The 21,055-nt window shown below is 41.7% G+C and overlaps 1 long non-coding RNA gene across 3 annotated transcripts in view; it reads right to left on the bottom strand.

Annotated features, from left to right (window-relative positions):
• Positions 1–17,734: 17,734 nt before the first annotated feature.
• LOC150064447 (uncharacterized) overlaps positions 17,735–21,055 on the bottom strand; it is a 63,827-nt gene continuing 60,506 nt past the window's right edge. For 2 of the 3 annotated variants that reach the window (XR_016535267.1, XR_016535269.1), the window contains one exon: positions 19,068–19,156. This is a non-coding gene — a long non-coding RNA (uncharacterized LOC150064447). Of the gene's footprint in view, positions 18,145–19,067; positions 19,157–21,055 lie in introns of those variants that run through there. The other variant, XR_016535268.1, reaches the window with a different exon arrangement.

Raw genomic sequence — 21,055 nt, 5'->3', positions numbered from 1 at the left:
TAATTTAAGCACTACCATATGTCATCTTCTTATTTTGTCCTTCTACTGTCGCTCACGAACCACTGGGCATTGACAATGCAGAAACAAAACAAACACAAAGAAATACTTGAGAAGTGATCGTGTGTGTGTGTGTGTGTGTGTGTGTGTGTGTGTGTGTGTTTAAAATCACTCTGGGTTGATTTCTCCAGTCACTGAGCCACGATAATTATCCAGGAAGGTGTTTGAAGATATGCTCCACTGAAGGGAAGTGATAACAACCTTCAGAAATTGCTTAATCCCCAGGAACCCAAACCAGTCTGATGGTGGCTACACAAGCTGGAAAGCTGAAAAGAGACCCAGGAAAGGGGGTCTGAGCAGTTCAGGTTGGAGAGGCCTCCCTCTACAATCACTATCCTCAAGACATATTGTCCCCAAGGCACAATATCTCCAGGGAGTTGGTATAACCACATATTGTGTGCCATGCTGCTCTGTGTCAACAGAGCTGTTGGCTCCCTGAAAGAGATTGATGATTGACTGATTGATTGATTTTTCTCTCCAACCATTCTTTCTCACTTGCTATAAATTTTCTCCCCTCTCTTATTCTTCCATCCCTCCCTCCCTCCCTTCTTCCCTCTTTCTTTCTTTCAGTCTTGTTTTTCTTTTACAGGGCTTATATCTGAAACATTCAAATCATCTTGGAAGTTATGGTCTGGGTTTTTTTTCTTTATTTTTTACCTTTTCCTTGCAAGAAGAGGTTTTGTAGCTAACTTTAATCCTATCAAACAGCTGTGGAAGTTAAAGTTATCTCTAATTTGGAGCCATATAATTTACTTGAAAAGTGCAGTGACTCTTTAAGCACACTTACTTCTTAAAGACAGCAAACTAGATTATTCAGGGATCCTCTTGTCTCAGGAAGCTGATTAAATTATATACATTATCAAGACATTTATCTCAAAGATACTGAGAAAATCAGTGCCTTGGGAAGGTGCCTGTGACACTTGGAAATCATGACCCTAACATTCTCTAACATCCTCCCATTAAGAGGAGGGGCTTCCGTGTCCTCATTCCAATTAGAATGGAGTGAAGAGAAGAGTGGTGGCACAAGTGTTACCATGGCTCAGAAGATGCCATGCTGCTTTGGTTTCCTTGAGATATTTGCTCTGAGGCTACCAGATCACAAGAAACCTGACGCTTCTGTGAGCTGGGTTAGGAAGGCTGTCCAGTCACAGCCCACTGACTGAGCTTCCACCCACAGCCAGCTCCCAGAAGTCAACATGGACTTCAGATGGTACCAGCTTCCACCCATATCTGCCCCATCTTCATGGCAACCCTTTTGGTCAGGCAGCAGCAAGCCCTTCCTGAATTCATGGTTCCCCAAAAAAATTTACAACTATTTTTTTAGATATTTACAAATTGCCATGCCTAGGAAGATTGGGAGTTCAAGGCCAGCCTGGGCTAAGTAGCAAGATTTTTCTCAAAGCAGTTTTTCTTTACTCCTCTAAATTTTGAGATGATCTGAGTGTCAATAGGAAAGAATTTTCTCTCCTTGAATCCTGTTATCACTCCAGCAGGTTACTTGCACTTTATGGCCGTCATGCCACGGTTGTTTTTGCCCAGTTTTTTTTGTACTCCATCCATGTATCTTAGATGCACACGCAGCTGCTCATGTACAGCCACTCCTTCAAAAAGCATTGCTCAGCTCAGCTTTTTCTCCCTAGAATGCTTTGTTTTACCCTCATTGTTCAGCAAAGAAAGCCTGACTTAGGGGGTTAAGTTTCCTGCCCAAGGTCATAGGGCCAACAGTGGCCCAGAGGAAAGTAAATCCAGATATTCTAATCCTGGATCCAAATCCTTCAGCTATTCCTTGGCTTAATTTTCACTGATCTCATAAAATAGAATGGCTTAATCTTTTACTAGTCCAGAGACCATAAACTCAGAAAATCCCCATGAGGCCCCTGACTCGGTGTAGCAACTCTTGGGCCCTCTAGGGGAGCTCAGAACACACTTGCTAGCTGCCTACTGCTGGGAAAGTGTGGTTAGGGAGGAAAGGAAAAAGGGCAGTGTAGAAAAGCCTAGCCTAGTCCCTGCCTTTGTCCTCCAGAGCCTGCTTCTGCAGACAACACAGTAATTACGGTCAAAGTGCAGGCCGAGATTCCCAAATGTGCTGGGAAAATGCCAAACTGTCTTCAAGCTTCTATGGTGGACACTTCTTACAAAAAATAAATAAAATAAAATAAAATGAGTATTTTGAAATCACATATGATATCTTTCAGAACTGGGCTCAAGAAAGAAGAGTGATTGGAACAAAAGGCTGAGAAATTCTCTGATAGAACCAGGGCCAATTGAATGTAGAGAGTGTGTATCTGTGTACTTTATCTGCCACTCAAAGGCCCAGGCAGGCTGTCAATACATTCTCTGTCACTCACTGACCCAGAGTTGCCCCAATTTTTCCAAGCCCTACTGCATTGTCATTTGATGTACTTGTGCATGAATTAGAGCCAACGGATAAGAAGGCCATCTCCTGCCCCTGTAATGCTGTCCTTCCTCCCCTTTAGAAATCGTGGCTGCTGCTCCTCTTGCCCACTGTGTATCAGCATTCTCTTATACTGAAGAGGAGAAGATGCTTGCAAGTCTTTTTGATTGGGTGTGGTTTGGTACAATATGTTCTGTTGGTTCCGCAGATCTGCTGGTGGGAGGTGGGCTATGTATGTTATGTGTCATGTGCCACCCTGCTGGCTAACAGGCCATGGGAAGCTTGACAAGCAAGAGAAGGGAAATAGATGTTCTTTCTACTTTTGAAGCTCATGCTTTAGTAATACTGTTAGAAATGAAGCAAGAATTTTAGAGGGAAAAAATTAATGGTTCATTAATTCCTGACACTGCATATTTTGCTCTCAGAAAAACAAAAATCATTTCAACACGGTGAATGAGATATTCTGAGCCTCCCTTTATAGAAACCAAGTAAGAATGATGAAGAGCAAAATGAAAAATCATTTCTAAATGCATCATTGAGTTTATAAGAGTATAAAACAAGAGGGTGATATGTAAAAGCAGACTAAGGTAGTGGCCTGAGATCCCAACTACACTGCTCAGAAAGCATATGTGGGGAAGAGTGCTATTTGATGGCTGCCTGAGATCTCATCTCAACTAATGGAAAGAAAAACAAAATCAGACCCAGTGGTACACATTAGTCATTCCAGCTATGCAGGCAATGTAAACAAGGGATTAGTGGTCTATGCAAATCAGCCCCAGGCATAAATGCAAGACCTTATTGAAAAAATAGTAAAAGGTAGAAGGACTGGAGGTGTGGTTAAGTGGCAGAGTGCCTCTCTGGCAAGCACAAACCCTGAGATCAAACACCAGTACAGCCTCCCCATGTATACGTATATTATATATTTTAATGTGTATTGCATCTATACTATATAGCATAATTATAATATTACATAATATATACACATATATATTTAAGTGAAAGCAAGAGTCTTGAAGGTAACCATGATGTGAACTCAGCCTTCTTCATGAAAGAGTGAGTGGGTATAGCCCTGCTATAACTGACCTTAGATTTTTCTGTTTTGGTTTTTATAAGACGGGTTTCACTTAGAAGCTCAAGATACCCACTGAGTCACAATCTTCCCATGTTAGCTTCTATAAATGCTAGGATTACAGGCATGCATCATTATGCTTGGCTTTGATCTTAGCTTTTGAATGTGGTATGGGGCGAATTGAACTCCATCAAGGTGAAGACTAATAGATTTTTATGTGAAACTAGTACCCCCAAGGATAGTAACTGCAAGGTGAGAATGAACTAATTATAAATATACTCAGATAGAAATGGCAAAAAAAAAACAAACCTTGATCCATTTTGCTGAGCAGAGGGAGAAAAGACTGCCTTCAAAGTTTATAACCACAAGCAAATCTGCACGGGGGTTTGTGGTCCAAAATTTATCATTACATGTGAGGACCAAAGTCTTCAAGCTGAGACAACAACAACAACTTTAAGCTAGCTTCAGACTTTAATTGCTGACATGAACATACTCAAAGTGGGCCACAAAAGATTCTCAGGTTAGCATGGAAGAATCTGGCCTGATCATCAAAACTCATCAAACACAAGCAGTCGAGACACTTTGAGATATTCAAAAGACAAAAATAGAAGGACCAAATCCAAAATAATGCTAGATAGCATAATAATCACTCACATGAAGTAACTTTTAACTGGTAATAAAGCATTAATATGGGAGATTAAAGCTATAATAAGGAAAAAAGTAAAGTAATAAATGTGCAAGTTTACAAAAAGTAGAATAACTGGAATTAAATTTTTTTAATTGAAATAAGAATTGTAATTCATTTACTGAGTAGATACAAAAATACATAATGGAAGAAACTATTCCTAAGGTGGAAGAAGGAGACAAATTTATAAGGCCTGGAGTTTGGCCTACTGGTAAAATGCTTGCCTAGCATGCACAAAGACCCAGGTTCTATTCCTCAATACCATATAAAAAGAAAAAGCTAGAAGTGGTGCTGGGGCTCAAGTGGTAGGTTGCTAACCTTGAGAAACCTCAAGAACAGTGTTCAGGCCTTGAGTTCAAACCCTAGGACTGGCAGGAAGAGGGGTGGGAAGAGAGGGAGGGAAGGAGAGAGAGAGGGAGAGAGAGACAGAGAGAGACAGAGAGAGAGAGAGAGAGAGAGAGGGAGGGAGGGAGGGAGGGAGGGAGGGAGAGAGAGAGAGAGAGAGAGAGAGAGAGAGAGAGAGAGAGAGAGAGAGAGAGAGAGAGAGAGAGAGAGAGATTGTATACAGATCTAAAACGGGCTTCAGAGAAAAGACAGCTCCTACAGTAATCAGGAAAGATTTCTTTTAAAAATGAGTAAGCTAGGAAGTGGAGCTGTGGCTCAAATGGTACAGCACTAGTCTTGAGCTGAAGAGCTCAGGGACAGCGCCCAGACCCAGATTTCAAGCCCCATGACCAAAACAAAACAGAAAAATGAATAAGCCAAGTCTGGTGGCTCACCCATGAAATTCAAGGTCAGCTGAAACAGAAAAATTGGCTAGATTCCATCTCTAAAATAACCAGCAAAAATCAGAGCTGAAGGACTAGCTCAGGCAGTAGAGCACCAGCCAAGCAAGTCCCAGCTGTGGTATAGCAAAAGAAGTATAAAAGTGAGCAGATAAGTGAAAAAGCGAGGGGGAGTTATTGTCTGCCACTGTGGTCTTTGGTCCTTTATGTTCAAGTGGAAATTCACAGAGAGGATATGTGATTAAACACAACAGAATAGAAGTAGCTGAAACTGGAGGGAGAAACTGGGGAGAACCTTGGCCTATCACTATGAAGTTTGATAGTGATCTTTGTTATGGTTCTACAGAGCCAGCTGTATCTAGCAAGGTAAAATGACGTCTTCCAAAGGTATGCATCCATGCCCTTGAAAACCCTTTCAAATTGGCCCTGCCGTGGCATTTCCAGTTACAGATCTCATTTTTAATGAATCCTTAACTTCCATCCTCCCTTGCTTATGGGAGAAAGGATTTAAGGCCTGGCCGCATCACAGCTGGATGTGTCTCAGGGATTCAGGAGGAGGACAGGGCCATGTGCAGTCATTCTGAAATCAGAGGCTGCGTACTTTCTTCCCAGAGCCATCCAGGTGGGGCACACAGGCCACCAAAGGTACCCCATCTCTATTCTTTCCTTCTTCCTCCTCCCTGTCCCCCAGAATCTTGCTTCATGAAAACGCACAGACAGAACCTTGTGGCCTACTCCAGTGCGGAATCTAGAACTCAAAGCTTTTTTTTTTTTTTTTTTTTAGCATTGGCTCTGAAGAGGAAGCAAGGAGAAAGACCTGGAGTCGGTGTGAGAGAAACCCAAAGACAGGAGGCCACAGTGAGTTCACAGACAGGAGAGCCCTCCAGGCCCAGAGGTCTGTGGAAAAGCAAGGGCCCTGTCCATCCATGTTCCCACTAATAAGTGGGAAAATATGCAAACCAGCGAGTTCACACAGCAGTTCAGACATTCTTGGGGCATTACTGAGGATTATTTTGAAAGCATACAATCAGATCATTGAGGGGCGGTTTGGCCGGCCAGCCCCAGCAGAGCCTCTGCGAATGCGGGGGTCCCTGCTGAAACCCCCTGGTGGTCGGGTCGTGGGGACACGCTTGCCTCCTTGTCAACAGGGCGTCTGTTTCTGCCGCAGTGGTCAGCCCGACAGCCTGGGGATGTCTTCCTGCCTGCCCTGCCTGCTGCCACGGAGGCCACCGGGGCTCCTGCCAGCCCGAGACTTGCTTCTGCCTTTTTCAGGGCCAATGCATTGGGAAAACAGCAAGGAAAGACTGGTATCCCAGAGGAATGGTGCACGTGAGACAGCCACCGGGATGTGCGCAGTAAATGGCACAAAGAGCTATCCACGTGAGTGCTACATAAATAAAAGCTCAGTCCTTTTCTATAGAATAGCATGGTTTCGTGGATTGGCACACTGTAAGCCCTGGGCCGTGGATAAAACTCGTTCTTAAAATATAAAACCAATCCTACCATCTTCTTCTCTGAGATCTTAATCAGTAATTCAGCCCTGTGGGCATTCAGCTATACTTCTCCATAGTCTATAGAGGGTCGGTGGAGTCAGGGACTTCTACTTTTTAAATTTTTTTTCTTGTCAGGGCAATGTATAGAGGGGTTACAGTTACATTCACCAGGTAGTAGGTGCTTTACTTCTCACACATTGAAACCCCTTCTCATGTTTTTGTCCCCATTTCCCTCCCTTCACCCTCTCCCAATCATCTTGTTTTCTCCCTTCCCTTTGCTATTTTAAATAAACATATATCTAATATACCAAGTAACAAAGTCAGATACAGTAACTATGAGATTAACCAAAGGGTAAAAAAAAGAGATGAGAAATAGCATAGTACATTAAGAACATCTGTCACACAAGATAAATCTCTTGTTTCCATATCGTAGAGAACCTTTCCTTTCATCTCATCCTATATGACCGTATGTATCTAGGTTTGTAATCCTCTGCTAGGGGAGTCCTAGATGTGTACTAATTACAAGTGAGGGAAACCATTGAGCCTATGTTCCTTTGGGTCTGGCTTACTTCACTTTATATGACATTTTTCCGAGTCAAATTTCCTTACAAATGGGGCGATGTCATTCTTTCTGAGGGCAGCATAGAATAGGGACCTATACTTAACATTAGTCATCTAAGAAATGAGAAAATAACAAGGAGCATCTCATAGCTCGTATTGAAATGCGTCATTTGACAATTTCTAGTTGCTTTGTAACCCCAGAATGGAGTGAAATTAGGTGGAGGTTATAGTCTGGGTTTGCCAGGCAATAGTATGAAAGCTAGGGAACAGGCACCTTCCAATTCCTCCTCCTTACTTGGGTCAAGCTGCTGGTGAGGAGTCCCCAGGTTCTAGAGGGACTGCTATGCACTCTGGGCCTTCTAATGTCATGGAAAAGCGAGATGTGGTTGGGGATCTAGTGTGTTTTGGCTTGCTAGGTTGCATGTGGCCTGCTGCACCTTTCAGAGCTGGACAAAAGGGCACTTGCTCCACGATCTGGGGGGTTGCCACCTGTAGTAGAGATCTCACTCAACACTGCATATCTAGATGTTATCTCTATAACTTTCCCAAAGCCGGGGACTGAGCTCCACCCAGTGCAGTAGTAGTCTCTGTTGCTCCAGGGAAGGCTATCAGTCCTTCCAGGATCTGGTACTCAGTCTTCCCAGGGAAATACATTCAGTCTACCTGTGCACCTAGGACAAGGGCCTGTGGCTTTGCCACTATTTTAAAGAGCCCTAGACCCTTTTAAAGGAAACCACTGGGATGCAGGTACTAAATGCTATATTCTGAGTGTAGATAGTTAGGTGTCCCAGATTGCTATAAAAAAGGGATATTTGCTTCTGTAATGGCACTGAAGGATATAGGAATGCTGCTATAAACAGCATTAGAAGTAGACATTTTAATCCTCAGTTTATAGGAAACTGGTGTTCTATGGGGTGAAATTCCTGGGCCAATGTCACACTGTTATCAGGTGGCAGAGTGCAGTGTCTGGCTGACTCTGGAGCTGAGATGTGAAGTGCTCTCATCCTGTTTAAGGGATTGTTCCACACCTTGACCTTATGGGCTGAAGAGGAAGAACAATGGCCCAAATAGCCCAGCCTAGCTGGCACCAACTCAGTTTGCAGACTTCCTTGGACAACTGCAGACAGAGTGAGAGACAGAGAGAGAACTCAAGGAAAGGGTGGGGCAGTGGTGGTCCCTGTTGTGCGCCTCCAGCTTCTGCAGCTTCTCTGATGTCTGTCTTTCCAAATCCAAAGGCAGGTCCAGGTTCTCCTGTGCTGTCAGGGAAGGAGGTGGGGACCCCAGGCGGGGTGTGAGAGGATGAAAGCAGAGATGAAAGGAGAAAGGAAGAGAGGAGTTGAATCCATCCTGTGAAGAGAAGTCGGGAGGTGGGGGCGGGGAGGGCATCCTCCTTGTCTGTTCTGGTGTCCACTTGTGTTTCAGTAAAAAAAAAAAAAAAAAAAAAAAAACAACCTAGTTTGACCCATGAGGACTTGATTTGTAAAAGATTCCATTTCAATCCACAGGGTCTGCATAAAGTCGCTCTACCCATTTGGGTAGGAAAAAGGGCAATTGCAGTAGAATGAAGTGGCACGGGCATAATCAAATCAACAAGACACCTTTAAAAATAGTTTTAGGGTATCTTTATTGTATTTACATTAGCTTTTGGGATAATTCAAAAGACTGGCTAATAATAGCTTTTATCTAGCTCGGTAATGTCACAGCCAGTAAGTAAATCTGCCTGCCATATCATTTGTTTGAGTTGCTCCTGTCTAGATCTTGAATCTAGGAATCAGTGACCCCAAGCTGAGGTGCTTCACACCTGATTGCTTGGTGACCTGCATCCTGTGGCTATCCTGGGAATAGAGGGGGGAGAGTAATTTTTGATAGTACTGGGGTTTGAACTCAAACACCTCACCTGCTAGGTAGGTGTTACTGCTTGAGGCACACTCCTAGCCTTATTCTGGAGTTCTGGCATGTCAGAGGGACTGACCAAACCCAAATCTCACTTGTACATTCTTCCATGGAAAAGTGGATTCAGATTAGCATCAGGTTTACTGATAAGTATCCCCAGAAACAGTCAGCCATCACCCCTGAGGCTACATTTCTCATGCAATGTCCTTGTTCCGGGCATGTGACCAAGCTTTGATAATGTGGTGTGGTGTGTGTTCAATGTAAATTGCAAACTGAATGTCAGACTGACACTTTGGCCTGTGCTGAAACAGGTATTTCCAGCTTTGTAGCTTCGAACCTAATGAATATGTTTGGTGGTCTCTGGCTGATTCCCAATCTCCTTGAGTTCCTATAACTTCTCTCCTCATGATTAGCATAAAATTACAAACAGCAAGTCCTCATTTGGTTATTCCCTTTACTTCAGTGAATAATAAACTCTTCCAATACTCAATGCTAGTCAGCTACTCATTGTGTTATTCTTACAGGTAGTTCTCCCTTAAATCTTGGCAGTCTCTCCAGCTTTAATTCATTTTCCCCTTCCCATTAGATCTTTAGAAGTCAGAGCGAATATAGTTGTGTGACCTCTTATCTGGAAAACTTTCCATAAATGTGAAAAACACAGTCATCGAAGGTTTTTCTCTACCACAAGATGAAATCGCTCATTTTTTCTTTTCTAATTTTCCAGTTTGACTAAGTTTCCTCTAATAGGGTACTCTTAAATCCTCTCTGGATCCTCCTCCTCTTTCTTAAGTGTGGTGATGTGCTGCTAAGATGCCATCAGAGATTGTCTCTCAAACTAAAAGTCTGCATGCAGGGTTCTGCCAACAACAAAACACCAGGATGTTTCTGTAGCAAGCCAGAGAAGTCTCCGTGCTATGAGATGCCCACCCATCTCATGCAATGGCATCAATACAAAGTGGCCCCATTTCCTCCATGACTCTCTCTACCTTCTGCCAAAGTTCCCACTCATAACTAACTCTCAGACCTCATTGGCTAGGATGGAGCCCCATGCCCACAGAATGACTGCCAGAGCTGCCTGGACCACTCACCCATCATGTTTCATCCCAGTGTGCCAATGGGAGTCACTTTTCAATTACATGGCCATTAAACAAAACCATGGCTTCCACAGCAAGGATAAAGAGAGCAAGGGCAGAGATGGCAGTAGGGTAGGTAGTCAGCTGTGTTTGCAACAGGTGAGCAAACATGGAAACCAAACATTTCTTGGCTGAGTCCAACAATACTAACAATAATACAACACAATAGGTAATTGCCAACAGGCCTGTAAGTGTTAAGTGTTGTGTGAGCCAGCAAGTGCTGGTGAACACGACGGAGTCCCTGATCGGTGAAGCTAGGGAGAGAAGGCACATTCCCCTGTTAGGTCAAAGCTGCTCAATAGGCAAGCAGAGCATTCTGGGAACACAGAAAGGAACTGTCCAATCAATGCCAGGGCTATGATTCCTGAGGCAACATGGAGAAGGAATCCTTGGCTCAGTCAAAGAGCTGTGATTTCCTGGGGGACAACACAGAGAAGGAAACCCTCCACTCAGCCTTGGGGCTGCAAATCCTGGGGAACGGCCAACCGAACTAGCTGTAAATCCTGAGAATGTGTTAGGTTAAGAAAACGAAGCTCAGGAAGAACTCTGAAGTATGCTTCTCCTGGTTTTCAAATCTTTGGATTGTATTTTATGTTTTATTATTATGGCTCATCAAAAGTTGATGAAATAGAAAATCCTTTCAAGCCTTGAGGGTGGTGTGAATTTCAAGGGTCATTTCCCATGAGTTCATTTTTTCACATTTTGTGTCTGGATGAAATCCATTTTATGATCAGTGAATTCCGTATTTAAACAAGGAAGCCACTCACCCAGTAGGAAAAATGTCTGAGGAAGAAAATGAATGCAGTTCTGATTGTCATGATGTAATAGGCTCTGTAAATGGACTTGTGTTTAAAGGTATTGTGAGAAAACTGCAATAATTTGGAGTGAGAAGGAATCAGGCAGAATGAGTAGAAAAATGTGTCTTTTATAATAAGATACTAGTTTTTTTGTTAGGGGCCAGTGCCTCCTCCCTGTAATCCTAGCTATGTTAGGAGGTTGAAATCTGAAGATAGCAGTTCAAAGCCAGCTGGGCAAGGAGAGTTTGTGAGATCCTTATCTCCAATTAACCACCAGAAGACCAGAAGTGGAGCTGTGACTTAAGTGGTAGAGACAGCGCTCGCACCTCGAGTTTGAAACCCAGGACTGGTGCACGTGCACAAGTGTGCATGCACACACACACACACACACACACACACACACACACACACACAGAGATAGATTCCATTCTTATTACTTATGTTTGCTATGATCGGATATCAGAGAGTTTCTTATAAGGATGAGATATTAAATAAATTTGTAAGACCAGAAAAACAGCAATTCTCTCCTATGACTTCTTTTTACCAGATTTTTTAACACAATTTACATTTGTCTCCCTTCTTCTATGGGGCATATATTTCCAGACCCTCAGTCCATGCATGAAATTGTAGCTAGTACCAACCCCTCAGCTTACTGTTTTGTCCCTCTAACCTTTGTACCTATGATAAAGTTTAATTTACAATTAGGCACAACAAGAGCTAACAATAACTCACTGCAGATCTTAGCAACCTCAGCACATGACTGTTTTGCTTATCAGGTTGAGAACTCACCTTTCACTTACAGGAAGCCTATTACAGCTTCTCATCAGCACATCCAAGTGGCTCACATTGCTTCTCTTGCATTTGAGGGACTATGAGCAAAGTAAGGCTTGAACATAAGCCTGCATTATACAATAGCAGTTCTGATAAGTCACAGGGCCACAGATACAGTTTGGGCCTTAAATGTGCATTCAAAAGATGGTGTATTGAAGGCTTGGCATGGGATTGGAGCATGAGGGCTCATGGATGTAGAACTTAATGTGCTATTCACGGGTTATGGGAGAAGGGGCCTAGTTGAAGGACATGACCATTGGAAGAGTGGCCTTGTCCCTTGTCCCTGACCCCTTCTTCTCTCTCTGGAGTTTATTCCACCAGTTTTCTATTACATTGTTCTGCCACACCATAGGTCTTGAAAGTGACACGGGTAAATTACTGTGAACTGAACTATGAGACAAATGAAACCTTCCTACTTTTTTTTGCCATTCCTGGGGCTTGAGCTCAGGGCCTGAGCACTGTCTTTGGGCTTTCTCAAAGCTAGCACTCTATCCTTGAGCCACAGCACCACTCCTGGCTTTTCTAAGTATGTGGTACCAAGGAATCGAACCTAGGTCTTGGTGCATGCTAGGCAAGCACTTTACCACTAAGCCAAACTCCTGGCCCCTCTCTCCCTTTTTTTTTCCCTCTCTCCCTCCTTCCCTCCCTCTTTCCCTCTCTTCTTTCCTTCTTTCCTTCCCTCCTTCCTTCCTTCCTTCCTTCCTTCCTTCCTTCCCAGTACTAGACTTTGAAACCAGAACTTCTAGCTTGCTAGGCTAGGGCAATGCTTCTGAGCCATTCTTTCAATCCTGAATTGTTTATTTAGAGAAACTTTCAACTAATTTGAACTGTGAAAAGTGAAATTGTGGCTAAGAAATGACTACTGTACATTTTAGGAAAAAAATTGTTATTGTTATGCTAGCCAATGTAAATACAAGGAGACTTGATAAGGCTGGTAGAGATGGGCTAGATGGGAGGGGAGAGTGATAGAAGAAGTGACTCTTTAAGATACATTGTGTACATAAGGAGATGTGTTAAATTGAAGCTCCCTTGAGCACTATTTGAAGATAATAAAAAAGAAAAAATTTCTTCTAACAAATGTAAAGTTTAACTTGGCCTTTACTGAATTGATTATAAAACTACTAAAATGTTTTTTAATCATTTTTCAAAGTCCTGGAGTTCTGATATGCACATTTTCATATTGAGGTGCACAACAACTAGAAAAGACAAGCATTCTAACAGAGACCCAAGTCAAAGTCATAAACAGACAAATCAGGGCAAGGAATCATATAAAATAAAATCCTTAATAATAAAACAAATTAATATTTAAGCAAGGTAGCATCTGCCAAAACTTTTAAGACTTTTCTCAAAAACAAGAAAGGTCAATTTGTAACAGCGATACACACAAGACAGTAAGTTGGAAATGAATTCTACCACTTGATGTGGGGGAGGAAAAGTGGGTGAAAAGCTTGGGAGGGTAACAAAGTCCAATGAGAAATCTACTTACTACCTTAGCTATGCCATTGTAACCCCTCTGCACATCACCCTGACCATAAAACTAAATTTAAAAAAAAGGTAAATTTAAAAAATGCTTATGCTAAGACTCTCATGAAAGTAGGAAGAAATAAAGATGCTTCATTCTGCTACAGGAAATTGGTCACTGAGGACATGCTGTTTATTTTGTCTCTGAGATACATGTTTTCAGAGACAGATGTAGAAAAAATGTATCCTAGTTTGTTCTAGCATAAAAATTTAAGTAAGCCAGGTGAGATGGCTCACGCCTGTAATCCTACTCAGGAGGCTGAGATCTGAGGATCCTGGTTCAAAGCCAGCCCATACACTAAAATCCTTGAGACTTTTATCTCCAATTAACCACCAGAAAACCAGGAGTGGCTCTGTAGCTTCAGGGGTAGGGAGGTAGCCTTGAACAGAAGAGCTCAGGGACAGTGCACAGGCCCAGAGTTCAAGCCCCACAACTGAAAAATAAATATTTTTTTAGGTTTAAATAGTACAAATATCTAACTGAGTGCCTGTGGCTCATGCCTATTATCCTAGCTACTCAGGAAACTGAGGTCTGAAGGTTGTTTCAAAACCAGCCCAGACAGGAAAGTCCAGGAGACTAACATCTTCAGTTAAACAGCAAAACTCTGCAGTGGAGCTGTGGTTCAAGTTGTAGACAGATAGCCTTGATCAAAACAGCTCAGGGACAGTGCCTAAGTCCTGAGTTCAAGCTCCAAACACACACACACACACACACACACACACACACACACACACACAATAGAGAACTAATTAAATAATCATGTCATTATGTGAAGGATACTTCACACTTACTTTAAAAATTAGGCATATCAAGGCTGGGAGTTTGGCCTACTGGTAGAATGCTTGCCTTAGTATGCAGAGAGACTGGTGTTCGATTCCCCAGTACCACATACACAGAAAAAGAAGTGTTTCCGTGGCTCAAGTGGTCGAGCTCTAGCCTTGAACTTAAATGCTCAGGGACAGTGCCCAGGCCCAGAGTTCAAGCTCCACAACTGACTCCCCCCAAAATTATATATATATACATATATATATATACATATATATATATGTATATATATATATACTTTTCTGGTTCCATGTGGCAGCACTTCTGGATGGATATATGGGAAACTGCTTCTACCCCTGGACAGTAAACTGCCTTTGGGAAAAAGGATGGAAAAATTCATTATATAACTTTCTATATGATTTGATTCAGCAAAAGAATTGCCTATTTTATGGGGGGGGGGGAACAAGACGAGGGAAGGGGGTGGGGGAGGGAAATGGGGACAAAAACATGAGAAGGGGTAGCAATGATTGTTAAGAAATGTACCTTCTGGGACCGGGAGTTTGGCCTAGTGGTTAAAGTGCTTGCCTAGCATGCATGAAGACCCGGGTTCGATTCCTCGGTACCACATACATAGAAAAAAGCCGGAAGTGGTGCTGAGGCTCAAGTGGTAGACCTCTAGCCTTGAGAAAGTCCAAGGACAGTGTTCAGGCCCTGAGCTCAAGCCCAGGACTGGCAAAAAAAAAAAAAAAAAAAAAAAAAGAAATGTACCTTCTGTCTGGTTAATATAATGTAACCCTTCTATTAATTATAATAAAAAAAGAATTGCCTATTTTAAAGCATGATTTTCTCTTAAAGACTAGGTTGCATTCTGCATGGTTTGACATGAAAAATACCTGCATTATAAAAGGAAGAACTGGTATTAATGATTAGAATATGATGACATACATTGTGTTTGTGAGTTCATTTATACAGATATGGACCAATATAGTGTTTGCATTAGATAGCCAGGGAAAAAATGGACCAAAGCCATCAATGTGGCCTTTCTCTAATGTTGAGATGACAGAAAGGTTCATTCTTTCTGCTTAGGCTTCTGCAGGGGTAGTTAATTATTAGAAAGGAAAATATATTTTTGTTTTGTTTTTCTTCACTTTCTTTTTCAAGAAACTGCCAGTCTGTTCTATGTAAAAACAGTTTGGTTCCATCTCTCACCTGGCACTTCTAAGCTCACTCTTACCATTTCCTTTTTGAGCCCCACCTGTGGGGAAGCCTTTGTAGTCAGCTAGGGTAGGTGAGAAATCTCACCTTGGATCCAACTTATCTAACCCAGTCTTACCCAACGAGAAAAACTGGAAATAAAAATCCAAAACAGAATGTTCAAACAAGACACTGAAAACTAGCCTAACCTGTAAATGAAACCAGCATGTTTTAGTGAGATTTGGATGTGTACTAAGAGCTGGCAGCCAGCTGAACTAAAAAAGAACACTGGCCAAAGACCTAGGCTCTGTGTTCCCAGACCACCTGGTGGGTCCTTTCACTCTTTGATCCTCCTTGTTTTTCTCATCTGTTCATCCTATCTGTTTCCCTAATTTAGAAGACTGCTATGAGAAGCTGGAGGGGGCAGGAGAGCTATGGCAGTCAAAGATGATTAACCCAGGCGTAAACCCTGGAGGGTAAGGCTAGTATCGTGAATATCTTGGTTTGTTATGAATACTGCCTAGAAAATTAAGAGCACACAAGATGTTCACTAATCCTGATATGTTCTGATATTATTTAGAAAATGCTATGACAACCTAATCCCAACAATTATTCTCTCAATTACTTTTCATCTCAAGCTCTCAAAAATACTTAGCTCTCACTTTAGTTATTACATCATGGCAATACAGTAACGAGTGGGATTTGCTCCCGAACAGCCAATATTATTAGTGCTGGCATATATTCTAGTACTCCACCCCCTCAACCCTCAGTCAGAAAGGAAAGAGGTGTGGCTCAATGGTAGAGTGCTTGCCTAGTATTTGCAAGGTCCTCCTTCAATCTCCAGCTCTAAAACCAATAACAGAGAGAGAGAGAGAAGTGTTGTTGTTGTTTTGGTTGTTGTTAATGAAGAGAGACAAATCAGATCCCAGTTTCTTCAGGGGAACAGGAAGAAGAGGTTTGAGAGACTTGTACAGGGGAAACGGACAAGCAGAAGTTTCTAAAATCCAAGCCACCACTTAGCCTATTTGAGAAGTTCTCTTTCGTCATTTGTTTGACTCTCACTATTAATCGAATTTGAGTACTCTGTAGAACACCCACAAAACAAGAGAAAATAAAATTAATGCATCTACTGAAGTCATACTCCTCAACAGAAGGTTCAGAAAATGGAGTAAGAGTGGAATCTCCACATCCCCTTGTATGGGATATGTGTGTGACTAAATAACAGAGTTTCATGGTTTCACCACTGTCGCAGTTTAGTTCCCTTCCTGTAGAAGGCAAAGAGCTAGATAAATTACCCCACTCCACAGCAGACTAGAGAAGCTGGAACACTACCAAGAGTAGAGAAGACCTGTCCTGGCTTAGATGCAGGGGCTAGCACTTTGTGGAGCTGCTCAAGCCCAACCCATTGCCAACTGGAGAGGAGGCCAGTGAGAAATGGGGGAGAGCCCTGCCCAGAGGCCAGGCAGTGATAATGATCCAAGGCTGCATCAACAAACAGAACCAGAAAAACTGTGGTAACTACACCTCCTCATCTGGCTGTGAATTTTGTTTTATTATTGTTTGTGCTTATTTCCTCTTTCTTGTTTCTTTTAAACTTCCTCTGGAGGATAAAGAAAAAAAAAAGAGCACTAACTACAATTGGTCAGTATTTCATTTTTCTATTTTGTGAGGATAGGATTTCTTCCTAACTCTCCGTATTCTTAGCTCACCCTTTGTTATCTTTTAGAAGCCAGGAAATAAAAACAAAAATTTGCAGATGGTGTTAAAATATTTTTTAAAATCTCCAGGACCAAGAAATCCCCCACTTAATAGGAGCTCCAAGAGGCCAAACTCAGACCTGAAAGCTGCCTTGGGGGAAGGACTGTGCCACCGAGTACCCCCTTATTCACAACCCCAGCCCCAATTTGTGCCAAGTGAGACAAAGGCTTCTGGCCTGGGTCTTTGTTGTCATTCATCCCACAGGGCCTGAGATCCAGCTCTGCTCTCTTTTGTCTAAAGAGCAGCAGGGATGGGAGGGGAGGGGCACTGACTTTATTGAGGAGCCTAGAAAAAACAGTGTTGCAAATTGGGGTACTTTTCCTTTGTTTTTTTTTTCTTTTCTTAATGGTAATCAGAGAGAAGGAATGGGAGAGAGAAAGAGAGAGAGAGAGAGAGAGAGAGAGAGACAGAGAGAGAGAGAGAGAGAGAGCGCCTGCTTTAGTCAAAGCAAAACACTTGCAAGAAAGCCCAGGTTTATTATTATTTTGAAGAGTTTGAAATGTGACGTGTTTTTCTGGTGACTGAGTTTCAAAATCAACAAACCCACACCTGCCTGAAAAGGGAAAAATGGAGTCAGCTATGTCATCATTCTTCCTCAGCGGCACTCCAAGAGACAGGAAAGGGCTCTTCTGTGTCTGCTGCCCCTAAATAATGCTTCCGAAGCCACTGGGCGTACAGCCTGCCCCTCCCCACTTGTGGAAGGGGTGGAAGGCAGAGTAGTCTCTTGTTCTTTGTTCCTCTCCTTGGCCTTCCTGTTGACACCTGGTAGTAAAATAGTTTTCTTATTTGTCTGGCTTTTACAAAACTTACTATACTGTTTTCTTCTTTTTTTTTTTTGAAAGGATTGAAAGAGAAGCCAAATGTCCACACTGTTAACTGTCATGGATTTTTTTTTCTCTGCTGTTTTAGCTGAAGTGGCAGCAAGACAGTTTAAAAAGTGTGATATATTTATAAACATGTTTAGAATTTTTTTTTTAATGAAAGCTGCCACAAGGGTGAGGTTGGGAGTGGCAAGTCACGAGAACAGCAAGCAGGATGCTCCTGGGATGCAGCCTTCCTCTGGATTCATGGAGTGATTTCAGGTCAAGAGGAGACTGTTCTGATTACACTTCCCTTGTGTTTTGGATTCAAGGGAGCCTGGACGCCAAGTTTCAGGAGGCTGTTCTGAGTTGCTCCAGTCTTTGAGGAGTCTGTTCTGCAGAGTTGCTGAGAGACAAGACACAACCTCACTGGGTGATATTTAAAGAACGTTTTCCCAGTCACTGTCGCCAAGCTCTCACCTTTATTTCCTCCTCCTTCCTCCCTTTGTGTCACCTCTTTGCCTTCCCAGGACAGAAGCAGTTGGAGAAGACCATGAAGGAGATGGGGAAGTTATTTGCTGAGTAAATGGCCCTCCCAGACTCCCCCTCTGTCTGCACCTCTGCTCCATTCTTGATGTCTGTTCTCTGTACCCCCATCTGGCAAGTGTATTTCTTCGGTTGTTATAAGCAGGGGTAGGGAGAGGATGTTTGGTCAAAGGGCATCGAGATGGGAACTGGAGAATGATGGAGAGGAAATCAGGGGTTAGAGATAAAGAAATAAGAGCTAGGAGGAAGGAAATAAATAGAAGCAAGATGATGAATAATCCGAGGTACATAATAGACAGGGGGTGACAGGCAAAAGGAGTGAGACAGAGATTGTCTTGCAGAAAGAAACAACTCAAAAAATAGGGGAGGAGAAAAGGTGAGAGACAGACCTGAAAACAAACACGCTTAGAAGCCCATACAGGAAAACAAGGCACCAAATGGATTTAAGAAATAGAATAGCAAACAGGAAGGACATCTGAATGAGAAATGCCAGGGATGCAAGGAGGAACAGACAAGCCTTTGTGGAGTGTTTGTAGATTAGAGGGAGAAGCACAGAACAGAGAGAATCCAAGAGTGTTTATTCCTTGTACCTGGCAAACAAAAAATTCATTATTTTTTAATCGTGGAAGAAATATCTCTAGCACTGAGCCTTTCATACTATGGGCCTATTTCATCCCTTAGGATGCTTTTAAAAGCATGAGAAGATCCACTGCCAGGAAAACCAAATTTCCACCTGGATGATTTTTTATATACAGTTTATTTTATAGAGAGGCGTCACTATCTTTAGAGTTCAAGCTGGGTTTCCTGTCCCTCAAAGTGAACTACTTTAAGCAATTTCATCCTAAGGATATCACATTTAGGATATCTTGACCCTAAAAATGCAGATGGAAAAAGTGAGTTATTTTCATGACTCACATTTCGGAAAGTTGCCTTACAATAAATAAGTCAGAAGTTGCCTTGTAAGTTTAAATAATTTAACAAATAGGGTAATTAAAAAACACAAGTATAGCATAAACTGATAAATACAACACATACCCAGGAGAAGTAAATATTACTTATTTCATTACTACAGATTGCTGTTTCTAAACATTATAATGTATTGCCTCAAAGATGCCTTGCCATTCATTACTATAATTTCCATTTATTAATTTTATTCACATACAAGTATTTCTTTCTTTGCATTTGTCTCTTGCCCTGTTTTTCTAATGAGCAAACACAAAAAAAGCAGCAGATAAAATGCTCAAACCAGAGCTGAAGCAAATGAAAAAAGATATCAGAAACAAATAACATTATCAGCTTTTAGCTCTGTAATAAGCTCTTATTTATTTAGACTCTATTAATTTGGAATTTATAATAACTTGATTGGGGTCTGGGCAGAAATTTTCCCTCATTTAGCAAACTGTGTCTGGAGAAGTAGTGCAGAAGAATAATGTAAATGAGATTATAAGGGGAATGTTGAAATACATCTTGCAGCACTTCAGGCAATCCCTTATATGTGAATAATTAATATAAGAATGCATATTATTCTTACCCAATAATTATCTGGTAATTTAGGAAGCATTTGTTAGGTCACCCTGAAGTAAAAGGAAGTGTAGGTTTGTCACTAAATAGCTCTATGACCATAGGCAAGACAGTTAATTTTTTAGTCTTATTTTCCTTATCTGTAAAAGATTGATAATGCCATCTCTGCCATCATTCAAGGGGTTGTTTTGAGATGAAATACAGCCAGCACCCCCCCCTCACCCAATTTGGAAAGGTGAGGCAGAAGGATCTGTAGTTTGAGACCAGGCTGGGTCTCCAGATTCTGTCTCAAAAAAAAAAAAAAAGGAAAGAAGAAAGAAAATTCGCACTTCCCACTAGTTCAATATGACCTTTTTCCAAGTCAATGTCAATGAAAGAAAATTCTCTAATGAATTGATATGTGTATGTGTGAGAGAGAGCCCAATAGTTCCTTGAAGTCATTGCACTTAACAAGGCATAACTGAAGAAACTTGCTGTGTGTTACTAAAAGAGCACATGTGTGGTGGATTGACAGTCTAACTGAAATTCACAATCTTCCACACAGATGATTCTGCTAGAACAATTATCTCAGAAACCTCCCCTCACTTTTTCTTAAATCTATAAAATGGATAAAACTATCAATCTTACAAGATTTTTAAACATAAAGATTAAAAAGAGATAGCACGGTGCTTGGCACGAGTGTGTATTTCAAATGATGATTAATGTGGAATGATAAGTCATCTTGATGTGATATTTGCAATGGAGAAAAGCCAAGACTTCTCATTTCAAATCTCTGACCCCTACTGCAACTTAGCTTCTAAAATATGAAGCCAAATAGAGTTATAATGACAATGTCCAAATCTTCTCCATAGCCAGCCTTTGTTGCTTTTGGTGAAATGTATTTCAGAAAGTATTGAAATACTGTTTCTTCCACTCTAAAACTCCTGCTTTTCACCCTTGACTGTTTTGGAAATCAGAATGAGCTTTGCAATTATTGTCAAAATAAACATGTCAATTGCTCAGTAGAGGTGGTGTGAAGAGGAATTGTCATTTGCTGCAAATGGGTGACTTCACCTAAAGCTTTCATAATAAAGAAATTCTAAAGTCAGGAGGTGTTGGTGTTTGTACTTCACTCATATGCAAAACATCTGTCTGAGAGCTTTTGCAAAAAAAAAATGAAAAAGAAAGAAAAGAAAGAGAAAATCATTTGAACCTCCTACAGGAAGTAATTAGTGGCATAAGCTTTAAGATGTTACTGAAAAAGTCACCCT

The sequence above is a fragment of the Megascapheus bottae genome, chromosome 4, assembly GCF_031878675.1.
Source record: "Megascapheus bottae isolate mThoBot1 chromosome 4, mThoBot2.hap1, whole genome shotgun sequence".
Lineage (NCBI taxonomy): Eukaryota > Metazoa > Chordata > Mammalia > Rodentia > Geomyidae > Megascapheus > Megascapheus bottae.
This window is presented reverse-complemented; position numbering and strand designations above follow the sequence as displayed.